This window comes from Manis javanica, chromosome 13 (assembly GCF_040802235.1).
Source record: "Manis javanica isolate MJ-LG chromosome 13, MJ_LKY, whole genome shotgun sequence".
Lineage (NCBI taxonomy): Eukaryota > Metazoa > Chordata > Mammalia > Pholidota > Manidae > Manis > Manis javanica.
This window is the reverse complement of record NC_133168.1, coordinates 53,077,865-53,101,267: the sequence shown is the minus strand read 5'-3', so window position 1 is coordinate 53,101,267 and position 23,403 is coordinate 53,077,865. Positions and strand designations below refer to the sequence as shown.

The 23,403-nt window shown below is 38.4% G+C and overlaps 1 pseudogene; it reads left to right on the top strand.

Annotated features, from left to right (window-relative positions):
• The first annotated feature begins 516 nt into the window (after window positions 1-516).
• LOC108395555 (ferritin heavy chain pseudogene) lies at window positions 517-18,997 on the top strand (annotated as a pseudogene).
• Window positions 18,998-23,403: the final 4,406 nt, after the last annotated feature.

The window sequence follows — 23,403 nt, the reverse complement described above, 5'->3', positions numbered from 1 at the left end:
GTCTAGTCATACAAAGGTCTAATATACATCAGGAAAATCAATGACCCCTATTACCCAAGTGAAAAAAAGGTGAAAAAAAAGGGCATGTTCCAGAAAACTGTGTATGGTGCGAAATCATTTTTACAAAACTCAGTAACTAAACATTATGCTGTTTAAGCAGTCAGACATATGTGATCAGATCATTTTAAAAAGCAAGGGAATGGCAAACCTAACATTCTAGAAACTGGTTAGCTTGGGGCAGGATGGGGGAGGCCGTGGTGTGAGAATGGAAAGAATACCTAAGCAGCAGCCCATTGTTGGTAATGCTGCAATTCTTGGATTGCAGGTATCAATTAAAAAGAGAAAGGAGAAGGAAAGAACTTAGGGTTATCTTCTTCATTTTTCTCTGCTCCTAATCAGGGAAAAATAGATAAATAGCTGAGAGGCCCAGGAAAAGTCTGAGTGTAGGAGAAGTTGCATTTGGGTCTCTCTTGAAACTCTTGTCTTCAACACAATGGCTTCTTCACAGACGTGTCCATGGTAAAGCTCACTATCAACTCCAAGCATGAAGCCTACATCCAACAGCACATGGGAGGCTTTTTGGCTGCCATAAGCTGCCCCCAGAGAATCCACTCATTCTGTGTGCTTGTTGACTGTGTCATAGCTCAGCTTGAGTCTCAACAAGATAAGCTCTTCAAGGCAGAACACTTCCAGCTGTTGCGGTCAGACAGCAGCAGCAGGTTCTTATCTGAGGACAGCAGGGCCATGTGGCACACCGCAGCAGGGCCGGTGTCGAGGGAAGCATGTGGTCTCTGTACACAGTAGCAAGGTCCAAGAGACAGCAATTAGCACCAGGAGAATGAAGATGAACGGGACATATACATAACCTTCATAAAGATGTCACAGGGAAAACGACTCACAAACCATATGGATCCATGCCGAGAATCTCCCAGGGATGGCCCTTTATATTAACCAATCCAAGTGATGGCTTCTTAAAAGAGATGTCTTTTCACTGCTCTGTCTTTCTGGCCAGCCCTGCCGAGGGCAGCAAAAGAACAGGCTGCCCGTGTGATGTTGGACGACACATGACGAGCACTTCAGTCTCGACGTTTTGTGGCTTTCTCCACTCCGAGTTTCTGGGTGATTTGTTTCATCTGCATATACTAATTAGTTAATTCATGTAGTTAATTAAGTGGGCTGCCTCCTTTTGTAGCATTTTCTCTTTTACTTTCAGTGATGTTGTTCTGAGTCTATCGGTATTTCAGATACGTTCTCATTCATTTTCAAAAGACCAATGCTGAGTGTTCTTCATCCTTAGCAGAGAAATCCATCCTCATTAGCTGATGTAAGCAGAAAGATTGTTTTCAAAAGGATTGTTTTTGTCACAACATCACTGAGATGGCTACAGAATCAGTCCCAAGAAACAGGAAGGCACTCAGAAAAAAAACCGAGCAAAACTGTAGCCCAAATGCAGCCACAGGGATGGTTTATGAGTCAGTTCTGATGCTGCTGGCAGCCACGGGACTGTGGGGTCCTGGGCTGCACTCCTGCTGCCTTACATCCCCATCCTGGGGAGGTGGGGGTGGGGTGGCCAATATCACAGCCAGGATAAAGTTGTTCTTTGAGACATGACTCCTGATTCAGAGCCCAGAGATCATTATTCAACTGATACACTGAGCTCCTAAAATGTGCCTGACACCACTCTTGGTGCTTGAGATATATCACCGAAGGAACAAATAAATGCCCCATCCTCTCAGAGCTTCTGTTCTTACGGAGCTGGGGCTGAGAGGGTCACCAGGGGACAGGAGACAGACCATAAGCAATAGATGAAGTGAAGGAGTAAATTATGTAAAATGATAGTAGGTGAAAGTGCTTCAGGAGAAAAAGAATAAGGGGGATAAGGACGAGGTTGGGAGTGGGGCTTGCAGGTGGCAATGTTCAAATGGTGTGTTCAGGGAATTTTCATGGAAACAGTGAAAATCTTCATTCCAGCAAAGAATTTAGGAGCTTAGAGAAGTCTTGTGGCCACTGTGGAGACACAATCCAGCATGTGAAGCAAGAATTTCAGAAGCACAGTCAAGTGGTTTGTGGGGTTGGAGATGGTAGGAGAGGTGGATGGTAGGGGTGTGTTGAGCTTCACTGGGAATAAGAGCAGGAGATGAAGGGTTAACTGGGATCCGAGAGCTTTTTGTGGTGATTGATATAAACAGGAATAAAGGGCTAATCGGGAATATTCCATGGGTGAATTCAAGGCAGAGACTGTCCATTAGGAGATTGGGAGGGGTGGGTGCTGGCAGCTGTCTATCAATAGAGGTAAGTGAATCTAGCATAGCTGGGTCTTACTCTCAAGTTGTAGGTATTCTTTGAACCCTGAAAATGGTCGTGGAAGGCCTGGAGTGAGAAGTGGTCAGAGGCTCACTGCACTTATTGGAGGAGATACTAGGTGTTTGGAGGATTAAGACCTGTTAAGGGAGTTGCTGTAGATGGAATGTTTGTATTCCCCAATATTTATATGTTAAATTTCAATGTCCAGTGTGATGGTATTTGGAGGTGGGGGCCTTTGGGAGGTGATGAGGTTATGAGGATGGAGCCCTCATAAATGGCATTAGTGCCTTTGACAAACAGGGTCAGAGAGATGGCTGTTCATGAATAGGAGATGAGCTCTCTTCAGATACTGAATCTGCCAGTACCATGATCTTGGACTTTCCAGCCTCCATAACTGAATGTTTGTTGTTGATAAGGCACCCAGTTTATCGTATTTTGTTATAGAAGGAGTTGAGATTTTTGAAGAAGCTAGTGGTTACTTCCAGGGTGTGGGTCCCTCTTGACTCATGGTGGGTAGAAAGTCTAGCTGATCTTTGTGGATCTTCTGACTGGCCACATCCGGATCAGGTGCCTAGCCCTATTCACAGAATTATCTGACCCACAGCACAGAAAATCCTCAAACATTGCATGGGGATTTAGAGGTTAGACCATAGAAAATGAGGGAAGATGAATCATTATCTATTCATTCATCAACAGACACTTAGGTTATTTCCATGTCTTTGGTATTGTAAATAATGCTTCAGTGAATAGGGGGTACAGATATCTTTTCAAAATAGTTATTTTGTTTTCTTCAGAAAAATATGCAGAAGTGGAATAGTGGAATCATATGATAGTTCTATTTTTAATATACTTCTCGGAATTCTATACTGCTTTCCTTAGTGGTTGCACCAATTTATATTCCTGCCATCAGTGCACAAGTGTTCCTTTTTCTCCACATCCTCCCTAAAACTTGTTATTTCTTAACTTTTTTGACAATGAAGTGTGAGGTGGTGTCTCATCGTGGTTTTCATTTGCATTTTCCTGATGATCAGTGATACTGAGCGCCTTTCCATCTACCTGCTGGCCATCTGAATGTCTTCTTTGGAAAAATGTCTATTCAGATCATCTGCTCATTTTTTAATTAGATTTTGTTTTTGCTATTGAGTATGAGTTCTTCATTTATTTTTGGACATTAACTTTTATCAGTCTATGGTTTGCAACAATTTTCTCTCATTCGATGTATAATCTTTTCATCTTGTTGATGTTTTCCTGTCCTGTGCAGAAGCTTTGTAGTTTGACACATTCTTGCTTTTGTTTATTTTTGCTTTTGGTATCAATTACAAAAAAAAGGAGGAAGGCTTACCACCTGTTTTCTTCTAGGAGTTTTATGATCTCAGGTCTTACTCCTAATCCATTTGAAGTTCATCTCTGTGTAAGGTGAAGGCAGTGATCCAGTTTCATTCTTTTGCATGTGGCTGTCCAGTTTTCCCAACACCACTTATTGAAGAAACTGTCCTTTCCCCTTTGTATCGTCTTAACTCCTTTTTTGTAAATTAATTGGCCATACTATTTTATCTTTTAATTCAAGAGCAGAGACAGCACTAGGTCATGCAGCAGCTCAAATCAACAGAATTGGTTTACTGCTCTTCTGTGTTTTTTCCTTCTGAGGACGAACTCATTTCTGAAAGAATTTATCACCTTCTTACAACTTAGTGCCAAATAATTATGTTCATAAATATTTATTTATCTTTTATTTTGCTACAAAAACACACATTTGCAGTTGCTTGATGGATATCATCACATGGAAGTCTAGTTATTACAAGTTTCTATCTAAAACCCAATTAATATTTTCTGCCTATCTATGATGCTGTTCTACACTATTGATTATGTGATTCTAATTGAAAAGGATGAACAAATAGTGGCAAGTATATTGAATGCTTAGTAAAAGTGATGAATGGCAAGGGAGAGGGAATAATCTTCTAAGAATTTTAGAGGCATATCATATTAATGAATATTTTATGGGCCTAATGGTCTGGGGGCATACTAGAACAATCCTTCTAAAGGGTTACAGCCCTTCTCACCAAGTAAGAAGCTCAGTGCTTTCTGGGAATCTGGAGTTTGAGGTAGTATATACTACACTTTGGAATAATGCTCTGATTCACTCATCAGGTGTCTCAAAGGGCTTCCAGTTTTGAATTGCACCCAGAATAAGAAAGTTCTGTACCAGATCCAGATTCAGTGAGAGCTGCTTGGCACTGGGACCATTTGTCTCAAGATCCGAGATAGCTAAAAGTAACCATGGTGGGGAGGTATGCAGGGTGGAATGTCTACCACGTTCTACCAGAGGAGTCACAGCTTAGGTCCCCAGCATTGTAGAGCAAGGTCATTCCTGCTCTAGCAGAGAACTAACATTTTGCTGTTTAAAAGTAGTTCCTGATGTGCTCTTGTACTCTTGAAGAGCTAGACTGTCTGACTGTGGGACGCCAGTGGCTGTGATACAGAGAAGAGCTGGTGGAAACATTGGGTGTGGCACAATCCCTTGAGAGACCAGTTATTCAGTGGCTGGTCTATTACATCAGACCCCTTCCTTCCTGGAGGGGACAGTGATGCCACCCAAAATCTACAGTGGGCATGGATTTTCCTTACCTATCTGTGGTGTGTCTGCTAGCACCACCATCTGAGGATTACAAAATGCCAATCCACTGTTATGGTATCCTATATCATAGCTACTCATGTTGTGACAATACATTTGATTGCCCCAGCCTATAAATGTTATTGCTCAGAAGCAGCTCAGCTAAGACATTAGCAAGTGGGTTGTCATAGTCTAGGATGTGGTATGCTTGCTTATCCGTGTCTGATATTTGGTATCAAGTCATCAGAATAACTGGGTCCAGGAACCAAAGAGCAGAAGTAGTAGAGAACCCTGTCACCATCACAGTGACCCTCTTCTGGAATTTATATTTCTAATCTACCAGATCAAAAGTCTCAGTTCTCAGGAAGGAAACACTTTCCCTAGAGGACACAGTAAAGATTACTCTGAACTTTAATCTCCACTTGCCACCTGGTCACTTTGGGTTCTTCATGTCAATAAAGAAAGGAGTAATTTAAAGTAATTGACTCTAATTTCCCTGAATATCTAGGATTGCTAGCACATACTGGGAACAGAGAGGGATCTTTCTAGCCCATAAGGTATCTCTGGGATGTCTCCATGTGACTGTGTTCGAGGATAGTGGTAGGTGGAGGGAGCTGTAGCAACCACAGCTTTAAAAGGGAAAGGCATTAAGAGCTCAGACTATTTGCAGAAAAAATCTGGTCACTTTCCAGACAAGCAACATAGACAAGCTGGAACACTGGCAAAGAGTGAGAGAACTCCAGAATGGGTAGGACAGGAGTGAGATGGTAAATATCTCTTTCAGTCTCAGAAAAAAAATGTGCCATCAGAGAATGTAGCTTGTTGCACTAAGCCACTTGTATTGAGTCCTTAAAGATATAGCAATTGGTCATGATCTAGAAAGGAACTTGGTGCTGAATCTGACTTAATGGGATAAATTAATAGAGGACACAAGAGGATTTAAAAGGCACAAAGGATGGACTACATCATACACTTTTTGTGTGCCACTTCATATCCTCTCTGCAGATCTCCACTAGCTTTGCTCAGGTGCTTCTTGACAACACCTCCATTACCTGTGCCACATGATCCTCACGTCCTGCCACAGAATAGCTGTGATGCTGCAACATGCAATGCTTGAGTGAACGCACTTGGCCTTCATGAATGCACAAACCAGAACTGCAGGGGAGTTAGTATCTGTGGGACCACCTGTGACTCAGAGGGGGAATGGAGGCAAGTAGTATTTCTCTTTTTGCCCCCTGGTTGGACAATCTTAGACATATTCCATGAGGCTCCTGAGAAGGTCCTTGCAGGATAAAGCAGCAGCCCTGCTAGTGATTGTCAATTTAATATGCACCCTTAGATTAGCTTTCCCTTCCTCCATCTCCTACTACCCTCCAACCCCCAACACATTCTCCTTCCTTTCTCCTTGGGATCGTTCCCCAAACAAACTATGTGCATGCAAGGCTTTGTCTCAGAGTCTCCAGTTTGAGAAGTCTAGGTTAGGATAGATTAGAGACTGGAGTTGGAGAATAAAATTGATAAAAATTTTATTTCATATTCCCCAAAGGGATTGTAAGAAATGTCATAGGCTTGGCTATCATGTATTTATGTGAACTTCTAGACATGAAGCTAAAGAAGTTTAGCTGTCTGAAAGATATGGTCATTACCATCCCGATCACTAAGAATAAGGGGGTTCTAATGGTCTACATCAACTCAGTTCCCTCTTCAGAAAGCCCTCAAGAAATTGTTTTTGTAGTTGCATTACATAAGAAACTGTATCTATGGCCAAACTAAATTCTGCATTTACCTTACCAATGTTATAAGACAGTTTCTCCTGTAATTGAGAAACATAATATCAATAAATCAATTTGAGTGTTTTGACATTAAAACCTTGTCTTTATGTCGTTGGATCTGAAAGTGATAGCACATCATTTACAATGCAGTCTGAACCAAGAATGCCCTCTTATAAAAGTCTTCAGTTTGTTTCTCTTCTGTAGAACAATATCCTATAAACTGCAGAGAATTCATTGTTAAAATATGGACACTGTCTTTGATGATTTTAACAATACTATGTAATAAAGTAACTTTGGTCCAAATGCAAGAGAAAACTCTATACTCTCCTTTTACTTCCATCTTTCTCATGAAAAAAGGATCTGTATTAACTTAGGAAATCATCAACTTCAAATGATGAAGGAGATGATTGTTTAGGTACCAATAATTCCCAAATCTATCTCAAATATGTCAGCATTTGATAAGGATGAAGAATGATGAAGCTATTAATAATTCTGCTTTACTGTTACCAAAAACTTTTAAACCATGACAGTATGTCTGGGCTTAATTTAAATCCATCTAACAGAAAGATAGTGCTTTAAAAATAATTCGAAAATGCAATTGAAAAAAATTTAGACTTTGTAATCTCTCTACACCCTATCTGGGCTTGTGCTTTAATGCAAAACCGTAAAGAGGTCTCTCTGGTTCCCTTTCCTTCACCCACCTACAAAAGATGTGAAGACCCAAGCTATGTATTATCTCATCTTTACCATACAAACTCAGTTCCAAGAAATTGCTTCACTTAAAAATGCAATTTAGTTTAATGTGATGAGGTGTTAAAGTCTTTTTTTTTTCAGTTACAAAAATGTTAATCAAATTTCTATCTGGAGAAGTAACTGATAAAAATGATAGATCAATTAGAATTGGCCTGAAACATTTTTAAATGAAAGGGAAAGAAGTTTTCAAAGTATGGGAGGATGAAAACATGAAAAATTATATAAATTCTGTAAGAGAAAATTGATTCCTCTCATACATGATAATTGCAAAAATTTAATGTGAGCTTTGAATATTCAGTTAACCGAGTAAGCAGTCACACATAAGCCAACAATATTTAATAGATGAAAATCAAAGTAATGATTTTTATATTAGCTCTATGTGTAAGAGGCAATCCAAAAGATATTGGTATTCTTGGAAAATATTGATAGTTTACAGAAAACAGAATGAGTAATATATATTAAAACTATGCATGAAATCAACACCATATATGGTCATTGCACTTGAAAAGAAAATAAGAAAATTTAAACACCATTAATAACTTTTTAAAACATACAAACAGCATGAACATTAAAATAAGCAATATTTAAGTCGAGATATTTGTGAACACTTTGCTATATTTGATATATTTTTGAGCATTTTCCTATGCAAATACTTTTACTACATATGAATTCAGTCACAAACCATACATATTATTTTTAAAATGTCATTTAAATGACAGCATACTGTATATATTCTTTTGGCAGCTTCTTTTATTCAGCATTATGTTCTTGACATTTTCCATATTGAATCTAGTTTTAATGGCTGTGAAGTTTCCATTGCAAGTTGTTTTAGTTTAGTGTGGCTTGTTGGTTTATTTTTTAACAATCAATGCTAGAGTGAACATCCCAGGACCTGTCTTTTTATGCACAGGTACTAGAACAGCTGGGTTATAGGATATATTTCTTTAATTTTATAAGGAATACAGAGGCAGTGCATCATACAATAGGTAAGTTGTTTGTGGGAGTTCTCTTGACTCTGTCATTTGCTGTGTGTAACCTTATCCTCTTTGACTGTTTTCCTAATCCCTAAAATGATGATGGTAGTAGTGACTGCCTATGACAGACTGCTTATTGTATTCCAATATCTGTTCTCCCCTTTGTCCATAAAACAGTTTCAGGTGCACACAATTGTAGCATAACAAATGTAGCATAAAGGCTACATTTTTCATCATTCTTCCAGCTAGATGTGGTCGGGTGACTATATTCTCGAAAATGGGATGTGAATGGAAGTCAGGTACACCCCTGCCTGTGTTGTTTTGCCTTTTGCCCTTTCCTGCCATCTAGAAGCTGTATGACACAGAGCAGCTTTATTCCTAGAGATGGAATCTCTATGTCGAACCTGGTGGAGGTGCCCTGCTAGTCATCACTGCTGGACTGTTACAGAGATGACAAATCAACTTATTTCTTATATAACCACTGGGTTTTTATTAGTCTCCTTTTTACAGTAATACAGTTTATACCCTAAGAACGCACAATTTGTAACAGTCATATTAAATGATAACTCTTAGAACAGTGCTCAGTAAGTATCTTTTTTTTTTAATCTTTAGAATTGCAAAATTGCTCTCTGAGGATTTACACTAATTTATAAACTTACCAGCAATGCTTAAATCTTCACACTTATTGCATTTTTTATATTTTGGCCATCTAATGGATGTAAACTTCTTTTTATTGTTTATTTTCTTATTAAACTCTTTAAAAATGAGAACAATATTTAGAACAATGCACAAATCATCAATATACAACTTATGGAATATTTATAAAGTGAGTGAACCTGTAACAGCACCCAGAACACCAAAGCTGCTCATGTTTCTTCTCAGTTATTACCACCATTCTGCCCCAAAGTAACCACTATCCTGAATTTTGATCACATAAATGGTTATGGGCTAGACTGCTCTGCAGCTCTGTACACCCTGCCTCCAAATTCATATGTTGAAGTCCTAACCCCCAGTACATCAGAATGTGAGTGTATTTGGAGATAGGGTCTTTAAAAAAGGTAATTAAGTTAAACGAAGTCATGTGGGTGAGCCCTGATGCAACATGACAGGTGTTCTTTTAAAAGATGACTAGGACACAGACATGTACAGAGGGGAAACCATGTCAAGACTTAGGGAGAAGATGACCATCTTTAAGCCAAGGAAAGAGGTGTTAGAAGGAACCAACCCTGCTGACACTTTGATCTTGGGCTTGTACCCTCCAGAATTGTGAGAAAATAAATAAGTCGCCAAGTCTGTGGGGCTTAGTTGTGGCAGCCCTAAAAAGTGAATACAGTAGATTATAGTGCTGCCCAGGATGATTTAGTATTAGAGTCAATATTAGATTCAGAATCATTTGTCTTTGATTCTTTCACTCAGCTTCATGTTTTATTGAGATTACTGTGTTGTTGAAAGTAATAATGGTTTGCTTATCTTGTTACCTGGTGGCATTGCATTATGTGTGTATATAACAATTTATTTATCCATTTAATGTTGATAACCTTTTGAGTCATGCCCAGTGTCAGGCTATTATGAATAGGATTGCTCTGGAGATTTTTGTACATCTTTTGGCAAACATATCTTTTCATTTCTCTTGGGTATTGACCTAGGAATGGAATCATGGCATCATGTGTATAGATATGTTCAATGTTAGCAGATTCAGCCAAAACTTTTCTAAGGTACTCACACAAATCTCTGCTCTCAATAGCAGTATATTCCAGTTGATTCACATTCTTATTAGTAAGAAATATTTTCTGTATTTTTCATTTTTGCCATTTTGGTGTGTAATAATGGTATTTAATTGTTATCTTAATTTGTATTTTCCTAATTATTAATGAGATAGAGCACTTGGTTTATGGACTAACGTATGGACAACTTTCATAACTACTCCAAGTAAACTTAAAAAGAATATATATTCCTTAAAAGCTAGTGCAGTGTCATATATTATTTCAATTCAGTATCTGGTTATTCATGTTGTGAAATCTTCCATATCCATATCAATTTCTGCAATAAAATGCCCTAATAATTTTGGATTTGTCAATTTTTACTTAAGATTCTGTCAATTATTGATTCATATATTTTGAGGATTTATAAATTTTTATGTGCCTGATAGATTGGAACTTTTACCATTATTATGAAATGAAATGGTTCTTTTTATCTCTAATAGTAATTCTTCAAGTAAAGCCTACTTTTTCTAATGTTAGTACAGTTATATCAACTTTCTCCTGCTTAATATTTGCATATGTGCCATTTCCCATTTTTTTCTCTTTAAAATTTGCTTTCAACATTTCTACAAACTTACATTTAAGATGTACTTCTTATATGTCATGAGTGGATGACTTTAAAAGATTCAATTTGACAATCTTTTTCTTGATCACAGTGTTCAGACAGCTTACATTTAATTAAATAACAAATATGTCTGTGTTTAAATCTATTGCTTTACTATTTATTTTCTATTTGTTCTTTTGTCCTGTCTTTTCTTCTTTTAGATTATCAAGTATTTTTTTATTATTCCATACTTAACTCTCTATTACCTTGCCACTCATTATTTACTATTCTTTTACTGATTACTCTAAAAATTAAGATATGAATCCTTGATTTATTATATTTTAACATAAACGAATTCTTCTACTACTTCCCCAGTATAATATTTTATGTGCATATATATTTTCCCATCTTACGTTGTTACGAGTTCTACTTCTTCAAATATTTTAAAACACACATTGTATTAGACAATATATTGGGCATTGGAAATTCTGAAGAACTTCTTAGTCTCTTAGTTACTAGTTTTTGTTTGGCTTTTAGCTTCTTGGCTAAAAGTACAAATTGGCAAATGTTTCACAGCACAAGCAAGAGTGAATATTATGCTTACCTCTCTGTTCTATCTTTCTCTTTGGAATCTTGGCTCTTCAAGTCCCAACTAATTTGATTGTTCTCTGAAGTCTTACGACAGATTTTTTAAATTTTCTAGATTTTTTTTTAATGTTAAAAGATTCAGTCTCATGTAAGTTAGTCAGCTATAACCAGTGAGTCCTTTGCCCACTTTTTATTAGGTTGTCTCTTGGTTTATAACACATGAAGAACTCCAGATACTATTTGGGAAAAAGGAGATTTTAATATGTCTGCAATAATTTTCTCTAGTCTGTGACTTGTCTTAATTTTTTTATATTATCTCTTGTCACACAGAAATTTAAAATTTTAATAGATAAATTTTAAACATTTTTTCCTCTATAGTTTGTAGTTTTTGCATCTGGTTTAATAAATTCTTCTGTATCCTGATGTCATAAAGATATACTCTTAGGTTTTCTTCCCAAAATTTTGCAGTTTTAATTTTCATATTGAGGTCTTTAATTTACCAGGAATTTACTTGTTCTGTGTTGTGTTATGTAGGGAAAGCCAAATGTTCTAGCACCATGTTTCAAAATGCAATGCAATCATGTCCCAAATATTTGGTGATGCCACTGTCAGTGTTTACCTTTTAAAATTAATTTCCTTTAAAAATTTTTTTGTATTATGGTATTACTTTTTTATGGTCACATAACTTCTTAAGGACTGTGATCATACCTTTGGTTCTTTGACTCTCCCAAATGCCTTAACTTTCAGAAAAAGTAAATACAGGAAAATATTTTTAATAGATGTATTGATCTAGATTGATTGATGTTATATATGATAAAAAATTTAGCACTTTCTACCCATCACAAAATATACACTCATGATTTTTATCAGGTCTCCCAAAAATTTTCAACATGCAACAGAACACTAACTTTTGGTGACTTTACAATAAAGCTCTGGAAAAACAATATTAGTATTAGCAAACATTTATTTATTGCTGATTACGTGCTTGGCAATGTTCTGAGAACTTTTTATATGTTAACTCATTTATAAAAATCTATGAGTCAGGTTTCTATTATTATCAACATTTTTCAAATGAGAAAACTTAGACACATTGTAGTGAATTTTCAGTTAATAAAAGTAGGTAATGAAGAACCACTTTATTTAAATCCACTTTATTTTCATTTATAAAATAAATGAAATATTGCTACTTATATAATTTTTATGTGGACATTGAATTATAAATATATTACTAAATAAATCTATATTTTCTGTGATGTTTATGCACATTTATATTTTAATTTATGAATGCTGTTAAAATCATCATCAATAATAATTTATTGAAAGCTTCCCAGGTTTGTGACGTTGTATAGGTGTTAAAATGAACTGTAATTTGCTTGAATCTATGTAAAACATTTTGTATGTCTGACTTTCACTAGTCTTTCCTTGATAATGGCTGCATTTCAATGGATAATGCACTTTATGTGCTGGTCTGGTGGTTAAAAACACATTTCACATAAATGCAGTAAAGAGCATTTAATGAACTGAGCTCTATGCATGTGAAAGCCAACAGCAATATTAGAAATGGTGTTTATTTTATAGCCCAGAAACTGCATTTTAAATGCTAGTATATGTTTATATGACAGTTCTATTAAATATAAAAGGTTCCCATTACAAGGGAAGTCCTTTACATAGGCTTTTAATATGGTCTAAATAGCATACCCAGCCCTGCAACTCCTCATGTGAGACATTTTTAGAACCTTATTTATGTTAAAGCCATAACAAACTAGCAACTAGAAAACTATAATGGGCACAAACGGCTAATAAAAATGAGATTGTTGAAAATACTTCTTAATAGCAACTTAGGAAGAATCCTGATAAAACAATGTCAAGTCTTGGTGTCTCTGGAACCCTGCCACCCCAATAATCACAGACCACAGGTACTCCCCTTTCCCATCTTCTTTGGTTTCTTGCTGGAAACTAAATAGCCAAAGTACTTTAAGATTGGTGTTTGCCCTTCTTTTCATTCTAGTGCCTACTAAAACAGAGGTGCTTTGGAAAAACTCCTAGGATGATTCTTTCTTCCTGCACTGGTTATTTACTGGGTGACTCCTCTGGAAAACTAGAGCAGTTCTCTGAAACTGGATGAAGTGGGAAGACTGCCAGCATGTGTGTATATGTGAATCTGTATGTGTGTAAATGCGTGCATGTGTGTTATATATGTAAGGCCTGGACACTTGAAATCTGGATCATTTCTCAGCTGCACTGCTATGTTTAGACAAGCTGGCTAAAATGAACAGGTCAAATCCTTTATTTATAGAGTAAAAACTATTTGATCTGGGGCAGATATCAGCTCTACAGTCAAACATGTGGGCCAAAGTCATTTTTATTGCTACATCTTACAGAATTCTGAAATGCTTCATGAGGCCATCCATGTGAGCAAAGGAAAATTTCCCACACAAGGGCAGGCCAATCAAGTGTGAAATGTTGCTTGAATCACCAAAAAGCCAGTATGTGTTTATGTAAGCGAGAGCTTAAAGCAATGGAGGAAGAAAGACATTAATTTCCAACGTGGTGGGAAACTACCATTGGGTTTTGCTTACCCAGGCCCTGGTAGTCCACTGCTAGGGCAGTAAGCTGAGGCAGACACCAAAACGATGCTGTCTCTTCCTATACTTGGAGATGCTGGAACCTGGGGTATAAAGTTTGAAAAGGACTCACATATTATACCTATTTTTGCCATGACAAATGGTCCAAAACACATCAACATTTGGAGTTGGATACCACATTGGAGGTCAGTGACATTTGCCTCTCATCAGTGTGGAAAATTGCCTCTCCATACCTGTGATAAAGGCCCTTCAGTCTTTGAACTCTTAGTATTGGGAAGCTCATGACCTTAAAATTAATTCAGCCTCGCTTGTAAGCAAATTCTTTGCAAGATAGTTTCCACTCCATGTATGCTTAATTTATGTAAGCATGTCACCCCAAAATGAAAATGGCCACCCCAAAACAGCTGGCTCATCTTATAAGCTTCCCACTGCCATCCTTGGAATTTCCCTTTATGACAGGGAAAAATTATTAAGGTATAAATATATGTGTGTGTGCATTTTAATGTATTTTCAGCCTGTGTCATCTTGCTCAGTTCCTGAGTCTTTGTTGTGAAGGAGAGACCTGGAGGAAGCCAGACGGCTATAGATCGGTTCACATCGGAAAGGCAAGGAACCTTTTGTGGTGAACTGGGAAGGATCTGGAAACAGGATACAGTGGCATAAACAGTTTTAGGAAAGAGTTTGTGAGAAGAGAAATTTCCAGTTGATAATTAATGTTTCATTCTTTGTTTTCACACAAACATATATAAACAAGAGTAAAATGAGATCATATCTACTCATTAATCTGTAGTTCGCCTTTTCCCACTTGCTATGGACAGCTCTCCATAGGTTTTCCCTCTAATTTATTTTTTATAATAGTGCAAAGATTCCATCTCACAGATTTTATAAAATCTATTTAATTAGCAATTGATGAAAACTCAAATTATTTCCAATAATTTTCCCCTATAAACAATGTTTCAACAAATACTCTTGTAAAATAATGATTCCCAAATGTTGGAATATTGGGTCAAAATTTATATAGAGTTAGTATTTTAATAATATGTGCAGGTTCTTTCCTTGAAATTCTTTCTAAACCAATGTAAAAGAGTAGTAACTTCTTGTTTCAATTGCCCTGGATATCATCAACCTTTTTAATTTTGGTCATCATTTTCACACTTCAGGTTGAATTTCCCTTTTTGTTCTTTTGCACTTCTTTGAAGATGTCTTACCTATTTATATCAAGTGCTTATTTTTCTATTGGGTTATTTAATTAATTTATAGATTTTTAAAATATCTTTTATATTTGTTGAAGTATCCTCTTCCTTCCTCCCTCCTACCCTCTTTCTTTCTCTCCATCTGTTTTTTCTTTATTCCCTTTTCGTCCTTTCTTCCTCTCTCTTCCTTCCTCCCTCCTTCCCTTTGTCTCCTTCCTTCCTTCTTCACCCTTCCTTCCCTCCTTCCCTTCTTCCTTCCCTCCTTCCTTCCCTCCCTCCTTCCCTCGTTCCATCCCTCCTTCCTTCCCTCCTTCCTTCCTTCCCTCCTTCCCTCCTTTCTTCCTTCCCTCCTTCCTTCCCTCCTTCCTTCCTTCCTTCCCTTCTTCCTTCCCTCCTTCCTTCCCTCCCTCCTTCCTTCCCTCCTTCCCTCCTTCCTTCCCTTCCTCCTTCCCTCCCTCCTTTCCTCCCTCCTTCCCTCCTTTCTTCCTTCCCTCCTTCCTTCCCTCCTTCCCTCCTTCCTTCCCTTCTTCCTTCCCTCCTTCCTCCCCTCCCTCCTTCCTTCCCCTCCTTCCTTCCTTCCCTCCTTCCCTCCTTCCTTCCCTTCCTCCTTCCCTCCCTCCTTTCCTCCCTCCTTTCCTCCCTCCTTCCTTCCCTCCCTCCTTCCTTCCCTCCTTCCTTCCATCCTTCCCTCCCTCCTACCTTCCCTCCTTCCTTCCCTCCTTCCTTCCTACCCTCCTTCCCTCCCTCCCTCCTTCTCTCCCTCCTACCTTCGTTCCTTCCTTCCCTCCTTCCTTCCTTCCTTCCCTCCTTCCTTCCTTCCCTCCTTCCTTCCCTCCTTCCTTCTCTCCTTCCCTCCTTCCTTCCTTCCCTCCTTCTTCCCTCCTTCCTTCCCTCATTCTGTCCCTCCTTCCTTCTCACCTTCCCTCCTTCCTTCCTTCACTCCTTCCCTCCTTCCTTCCCTCTTTCCTTCCCTTCTTCCCTCCTTCCCTCCTTCCTTCCCTCCTTCCCTCCTTCCTTCCTTCCCTCCTTCCCTCCTTCCTTCCCTCCTTTCTTCCTTCCCTCCTTCCCTCCCTCCTTCCCTCCCTCTTTCCTTCCCTCCCTCCCTCCTTCCCTCCCTCCTTCCCTCCCTCCTTCCTTCCCTCCCTCCTTCCCTCCTTCCTTCCCTCCCTCCTTCTCTCCCTCCCTCCTTCCTTCCCTCCCTCCCTCCTTCCCTCCTTCCCTCCCTCCTTCCCTCCCTCCTTCCCTCCTTCCATCCCTCCTTCCTTCCCTCCTTCCCTCCTTCCTTCCTTCCCTCCCTCCCTCCTTCCCTCCTTCCCTCCCTCCCTCCTTCCCTCCTTTCGTCCCTCCCTCCTTCCCTCCCTCCTTCCCTCCCTCTTTCCCTCCCTCCTTCCCTCCCTCCCCCCTTCCTTCCCTCCTTCCTTCCTTCCCTCCTTTCCTCCCTCCTTCTTTCCCTCCCTCCCTCCTTCCCTCCTTCCCTCCCTCCCTCCTTCCCTCCTTCCTTCCTTCCCTCCTTCCCTCCTTCCTTCCCTCCTTCCTTCCCTCCTTCCCTCCTTCTTTCCCTCCTTCCCTCCCTCCCTCCTTCCTTCCCTCCTTCCCTCCGTCCTTCCTTCCTTCCCTCCCTCCCTCCTTCCTTCCTTCCTTCCTTCCTTCCTTCCTTCCTTCCTTCCTTCCTTCCTTCCTTCCTTCCTTCCTTTCTTTCTTTCTTACTTTCCTTTCGTTTAACTCTTCATTTTATTACTATTGTGTCATTTCACTAGTCTGCTCTTCAGAGTTCCAGCGTTCTACCACACACTGGTGTGATTAGTCACATAAGGCTTGCTTGGTCCACTTTGGTTTATTATTACTCCAACTCAACACAAACAGGAAGTTCTTTCTAAAAGTTATGCAAAATATAAAAAAATATTTTTTAATATAAAGAATTATTTAATTCTATAGCCTAGAATATATCCAGCAGTTGATCAATTGTTCTAACCTATGATGTTTTCTATCTGTATAGGAGCACAGTTTAGGCTAATCTCTGGTGTTTCTTTATAACCTCTCATGACTTGAAAAATTTTTCTGTCTGTACTGTAAAGATAATGTCTCTAAATTATTCCAGGGTTCTAAACTTTGTATGTTTGGATGTGGAATATGATAAAGTTGAAGAAATTAAAATGTTCTCATATTTTCTTATTCTCTACATCAGACTTTCATTCTCTCTTAACCAAGTTGGTTCTTCCTATTTAGAGACTTTCCTTGATAGGGATCTTGTAGCAATACCATTCCAGAATGTGGGATAGCAAGACACTGATATATGGATAATATAAATTTGTTTGTATGCTTCCACTTCTATCTAAATTTGATTTCTGATTAAAAGTGCTGGCATCATGCTTTGGGGTAAATGTTAGATTTTGACTTTTGTAGGTTTTAAAACCTCTGAGTCTGCCAGTATAGTTAAAACAACTTTGAAAACAAAGAATAAAGTTAGAGGATTAACACTATGTGATTTTAAAACATGTTATAAAGCTATAGAAATTATGACAGTGAGATATTAGTAGAGAGAGAGTAATGGAACAATGGAAAAAAAAAAGTTTAGAAAATGAGCTACCAAAATGGACAACTGGTTTAAAATGAAGGCACAAAATGTAATTCAATGTTGAAACAGTAGTCTTTTCAACAAAAGGGGCTTAGACAATTGAATATCTATATGCAAAAAGATGAACAGATAAACCAAACTTGATCCAACCTTCACAGTATATGCAAAAATTTACTCAAAATATAGATTATAAACCTAAATGTAAGACCTACAACTATACAATTTCTAGAAGAAAATATAGGAGAAAATCTTTATGAACTTGCATTAGGCAAAGATTTTTTTAGATGCCATACTGAAAGCACAGTCCATAAAATAAAGAAAAGACAATAAATTGAACTTTGTAAATATTAAAACTGCTCTTTGAAAAATCACTGTTAAGGAATGAAAAGAAAAACCAAGACTGGGAGAAAATCTGCCAAAATGCATCTGATAAAAGTCTAGTATTTGCAACACATAAAGAACTCTCAAACTCAATAATATGAAAACAAAAAATCTAGTTTTTTAATAGGCAAATGTTTTGAACCAACCCTTTAAGGAAATATGTGAATGACAAATAAGCACAAGAAAATATGTTCAATGATGTTAAGAAGATGCAAGTTAAAACCACAGTGCAGTGGGGCAGAGGCTCTTTGCAGGGAGCTGCTGTGGTTTCCTGTTTGAACAGTCCTTCCACGGAACCCAACTCTTCTCCCATCCCAAACCCCATCCCAGCTAACCAGCCACTCAAAGCCAGCCCTCCAATACCTCCTCAGATATCATTTGGACAATCACCAGCCCCCTGCTGCCTGCCATGATGACCAGCCCCTTTGCAGGTGCCCCAGAGATGCCACCAGAACTCAGAGCTCACCACCAACTGCAATCAACAGGGAGCTCTGTGCTTCCTACGTCCATCTGTTCATGTTTTACTACTTTGACCATGATGACATGACTTCAAAGATCTTGGCCAAATGTTTTTCTTCACCAATCTCATAAGGGGACGGAACATACTGGAAACCGATGGAGCTGCAGAACCAAGAAGGTAGCCAAATCTTTTATCAAGATATCAAGAAATCACACTATGACCACTTGGGGAGTGAGTTGAATGCAATGGAATGGATGTTATACTTCAAAAAGAAGGGAATGAGCCACTTCTGGAACTGCACCACCTGGCCATTGACCAAAACAGATCCCTACTTGTGTGGTTTCATTGAGACTTACTACCTGAATGAGCAGGTGAAACCCATTAAAAATCGGGTGACCACTGTAACCAACTCGAGTAAGACGGGGGCCCTGGAACCTGGCATTGCAGAGCTTATCTTTGACAAACACATCCTGGGAGAGAGCGACAATAATCACTAAGCATTATGTTGGCTTCCCCATAGCCATGGGCCTGAATTCTTTGGTGACCAAGGCAACACATGCATTTGAGCTGACCTTTACCTTTTCTGTAAATTGTACCACAACATCAACTTAAATTCTTTCATTTGTACCATTCTTCTGAATAAAGTAATTTGGTACCTGCCTCCCCCCAGAAAAACCTACAAAGGGATAACACTGCCTTGTACACCTACTAGAATGGCTAAGAATTTAAAAGCTGACCATACCAGTGTCAGTGAGGAAGTGGAACTCTCGTGGACTGTTTGTGGGGATGTAATTGGTTCAACAACTAAGGAAAACAGGCAATTTCTGAAAAAGTGAAACACACACCTGTCATATGACCTAGCACTTCCACTAAATATTTACCTAAGGGAAATGAAAGCACATGTCTATATAAAGACGTGTACACAAATGCTCATAGGAACTTTATTTACAAGAGTCAAGAAGTGAAAACAATTCAAATTTCCATCAATAGGTGAATGCTTAAGTTAAGTGTGGTACACCTTTCCAATGGAACGTTACTTGGTAATGAAAGTAGATGAAATATTAATACATGCTACAATATGAAGGAATCTCAAAATAATTATACTGAGTGAAAGAAGTCAGAAACAAAAAAGACGATTCCTGTACGGTTCTGTTTTTATAAACTAAAAAAAAAGCGAACTAATGTATTGTGACAATGAGCAGATCAGAGGTTGCCTGGAGAAAGGAAGCTGGGCATCATTTAAGGAGGGATAATGAAGTGGTACAAAGAAACTTTCAAGGGTGATGAACATGTTCATTATCTTGCAGGGGCGGTTCAAATTCTGCACATTAAAACTGTCCAGTTTATATATGTCAACTATACCTCAATAAAGCTGTTCCAAAAACTACTCTGAGTGGCATAAATTTATTGCAGGCTTAGCTTTAAATGCACCTTTGAAATAAGGCTTTAAAGTGCTGGGTTGAGTCACTGTAGGCAGCAGTGACTGCCACCCTCGTTTGCTTGGGCTCCAGCCATCAGCCCTTTAGGCATCTTGCTTCTCTCTCTAGATTTTAGGCCCAAGGTTCAAGGTCATGAGGGTCACTCTTGCTATTAGCTTGCTCTTTGACTGCTCATCTTTTTCACCCTGAGATATTTTTGTCAGGACTTAGATTCTCAATGAGGTCTTTAAAGAAATGATATATGTAAAACTGGTAAACAGCCCTCTCTCATTATTTCCTTAGAAAAATCATTCTGGTTCTTAAAGTATGTAACATTGTTTTTTTTATGTTGTTTATTTCATTATCATCAAATAAGAATATTAAATGCTTTCCACTTGACATTTTAGAAGTGAGAGAATGGTAGAATAAGTTAACATTCTTTCTCAAGAAAATTGTACAGTGAGAGAGACTTTACTAACTTGGCCAAGCAAATTGGAAAGTGGGAGGGCTGGCCCAGGGATCCCATCTGGTTTTTGACTAAATTTCAGAGCACAGTCAAGCTGCCTTGAGTTACAAGGCTGTTTGCTCCTTCTGTGGAAAGCATGCACTAATTTCATGGGTTTTAAGGACCAAAAATCCATGGATTACAAGATGAAGACATTTCTCTGTGAAAATCTGGCCTGCTTCAGTTTCTGTGTTAATCACTGCGTGTCTATTCCTTTATGGGGCCCCTTCCTTTATCTCTTTCTGCAGGACTGTGTGTGGTCTCTTTGCCTGTTTCTCCTCGCTGTCCTTTGACTCTCTTAACTGTATCATGAAGTTAAATTTTTAAATATTATTTTATCTATTGAATGGGATGTATGAGTTACCTTCCTTAAAAGCAGAGGGGTGGTGTATTATATGCCTTTCAACAACCACCCGAATTAAAATGAAATAAACAAATTCTAGTTGCTTTATGCTTTTTACTTATATGGACTTTAATTTTCTTTTTTCTGGGCTAGTGGCACTAGCCCGTCCTGCTCCCTGCTAGATGTAAGGCTATTGTCAAGGAACGATTTAGTGAATTACTGTAACTCAGACACTTACTTGCAGGTGCTGTCAAAAAGTACATTACCATGGAGTTGACAGTGTATTTACTGTTTTTCTCTTTAAGATTTTTTTTGTTGCCATTTTTGATTGCTCCTAAAAAATGATCATTAGAATGAAACTAATAAAGTATATATATATATTTTAAAACTTGCTTATTTAACAAAATTGTTGTAATCTATAAATAACTTGGCAAAATTCATTTTGGTGATGAAATCAGTAGCGATCAATGAGAAACATCGATTTTCTTATATTCACTTTGGCCACTTTTCTCAGGTTTAGATGAGAGGGAAATTGTAACCATATCATTTTCATTGAAAGAACATCAAAGAAACTGGTTTTAGATAATTCAGTTTCAGACAATATAATCCCCTGAACTTCTAAGAAAGTCAACTTCATAAACTATTGCTAATCATCTGTGAGTCTGGTATTCTACCAAATAAAACAAGAGCCATGAATAATGGTTTTTATCAACAATTAAAGTATAATATGAAATAATAATACAGCAAAGCAAACGAGAGAAAGATTACAAAAGAGTTTTGGAAACTTTAAGAAAAAATATTCTAAATTGATTTAGTCAATTCTGCAAGGAAATTATTTTAAAAAACCTGCTTAAAATCTTATGCTTCTGATTCTATTTTACATTTGATTATTTTAATCACAGAGAATAAACAATACAGGACAGGGAAAGCTCTCTTGAAATACAAGTTGGAGAGAGCTTCTTTTCAGTTCCTTTCTTGTATCATCATCTCTTTCCAACTCTGCTTTTACTCTGACTTCCTGATAAAGAGCAGTTATAAAATTTCCAGAATTACACCCACCTGCAGCAGCAAGATTTAAAAATGGGAGTATTTCCAGAAGGAGAGTTCAGCCACATTTCCACTGACCTCTGGGGATATAAAACAGCCTTTTAGTGACACAGAAAGGGAATTCTCTTTAACAGTGGACAAACATTTAGAAGGAGCTCTTAACTGCATCCTCTCTCTAACCCATGGGCTTTGTTGTCCATGCGAAAAAGCAATGTTCTTTTGAGCAACTAACACTCTTCTGTGTACAGACCAAGTGCTGATAGATCAAATTTGGAGCAAGAAGCAGCCATTGGAAGGAGCAGAAATCACAAGGGTAGTTCAAGTTAGAACAGATGTTGGCTGTAGGGAAAAATGAACTGCCAGGATCCTCACCTGACCCTAATCTATTTCCCACTGCACACACACAATGATGTAATTGGCTTACTGCATAGTCACATGCTTACACATGTGTTGGCAATGAGCCATTATTGTCTGTGTTGCTATATAAAGAGCTCTACCCAGTGTTCTCCCCAGCTGGCGGAACAGAGGCTGAGGGGAGTTGCAGACTTGACGTATGCAGACATGATTGTAGTACTCAACCTGCCATGTGAGAACAAAGCTTGGTATAAATGCCTTTATGCCCAATGTACTGTTGTTGTTATTTGGTCTCACCAAATACAGAGTGAACTTGCCTAGAGCCGAGAGCCTCCAGAGAGACATTGGTCTTGCTTGTTTCCATAATGTCAGTGAACACAGACTTTCTTAGAAAGGCACAGCCAGCAGGCATAGCATAGCTTCACCTGAGGGTAGCTGTGGGATCTTCAGGTGAGACTCATTCCCCAGGCCTGTCTGGGAAGGGGATCTGGGAGCTACAGCTTTCTCTGGGATTCTTCAAGACAATGTGGCAACAGAGGCTGGTGTACACCTCTTCTTTTGTTGCCTAAAGTCAGTGCTGGACTTTAGACTCTTGGTTTGGGATTCAGGTCCAGAATTCTTTACTGTGTTGTCTCATTTGCCTTTAAAGTTAAGGAAGCAGCCCCACCATCTGTGCTGCCCAAATCCCAATACAGGCCCTGGTTAATCCCATCCCTGAGAATGGTCTGAGCTCAAAGATATTTGCCATGTCAAATGGGCACCAATGTTGGAAAAGGCAGGGTTCAGATTAGGGTTCAGGAGTAAGAACTGATTTCCACCAGTGGATAATGTGGAGGATAAAGATGGCTGGGGCTGAGGAAATCATGGCATTCATTGGGTGATAAGAACTTATCAGAATGTGTTCAGGCTTAAAAGACCATCCAGGATTAAAGAAGGAAAGAGGACTCAAAGTTATGGTCCCTAAAATTACAGTAGTCCCCCCATATCTGCAAGAGATACTTTTCAAGATCCCCCAGAGGATTCTTGAACCACAGATCATACTGAACCTAAATATACTATGCTTTTTCCCTGTACATATATACCTATAATAAAGTTTAATTTATATATTAGGCACAGTAAGAGATTAACAACAGTAACTAATAATAAAATAGAACAATTATAATAATATATAGTAACAAAAATTATGTGAATGTGGTCTCTCTCTCTTAAAATATCTAATTGTGCTGTACTCACCCT